General features: G+C 43.5%; 1 pseudogene; it reads right to left on the bottom strand.

Annotated features, from left to right (window-relative positions):
• Window positions 1-127: 127 nt before the first annotated feature.
• On the bottom strand, window positions 128-762 carry LOC101563521 (annotated as a pseudogene).
• Between the last annotated feature and the right edge of the window lie 391 nt (window positions 763-1,153).

The following is a 1,153-nucleotide window of genomic DNA, read 5'->3' on the forward strand; positions in this document are numbered from 1 at the left end:
AAAAAAAGAAAAAAAATGTATAATTAACCTTTCCATTAAAGAAAGGAAAGAAAGCAAAATTTGTTTCAAACTTGGAAATATTTCCTAGTCCCAGAATGTTTATACGATGTATTTGAATGATGCAAGTCTATGAAGCAGGGATCTGTGGCAATCCAAATTCATCCACCAGGACTCCATCCTTGTTTTTAGCGTCCATGGGAACACCTTCTGGTATTGCAGGTGCAGATGCTGCTTCATCCAAATATGAGCTATCTTCATCAGCTAGAAGCTCATCACCCAGTGCATCCAACTCTGCTTCTAGGTCATCTTCATCTAGTTCTGGGGTGCCGTAACTGTGACTCAGTGCTTCTTGAATTTCATTTGCATCTTCCATCATATCCTCTAATTGGTCTTGTAAATCCTCAATCTGATCAATTTTCACTTCCTTGTATGCTTTCTTCATTTCCTTTACTCCCTGTTTAATAGCAGTGACTGGATGGTATAGTTGGCTTGTTCCATGTTAAAGGACTGTTGGGCAAGGTTGTCCCGCTGCTGTTCATACATCCGTTTTTGTTTTAAAACTCGTAAGGCTTTCTGCTTGACCATATTCTTTGCAGGACCCTCTCTCATCTTCTTGATTTGATCCTTGTACTTCACTAGCTCAGCGTCCAGCTGGGAAATTTTCTTATCAATAGATTCTGCCCTGCTGTCCACCGTGCCAATGCAGTCAGTCAGGCTGGGCGGCGGAGCTTTGGGTTTCGCTTTCCGGAAGAATCGGTTCATATTGGTCCACCGCGAAGAAACCAAACACTAAGGGGAAAACTAGAAACGGAAGCAGAATCACTCCCACTTCAACTTCCGGGCCTCCCCCATATGCTACTTTATTTTTTTATTTATTTATTGTTTTCCAAAAAGAAAGCGCTTTATTTTAGCTGGTACCCAGCGGCCCCCTCAGAGTCCAAGAGACAGAGAGGAGCCCTGAGTAAGGGGAGGCACAGTAATTTAAACCCAAAAACCACAAAACTGCCCATCCAAGCAAGCGGATCACAGAAGCCAATAGCAGATGTTAATGTGGTTAAGGGGGCACCAGACCTTTTACAGGATTGGTTGTAGCCCACCTGGAGGAAGCTGGACACAGAGGAGTTACCCCTTTGGACTAGGTGGAGTACAGAAT

This window comes from Octodon degus, unplaced genomic scaffold (genome assembly GCF_000260255.1).
Source record: "Octodon degus isolate 3935 unplaced genomic scaffold, OctDeg1.0 scaffold00343, whole genome shotgun sequence".
Taxonomy (NCBI): Eukaryota; Metazoa; Chordata; class Mammalia; order Rodentia; family Octodontidae; genus Octodon; species Octodon degus.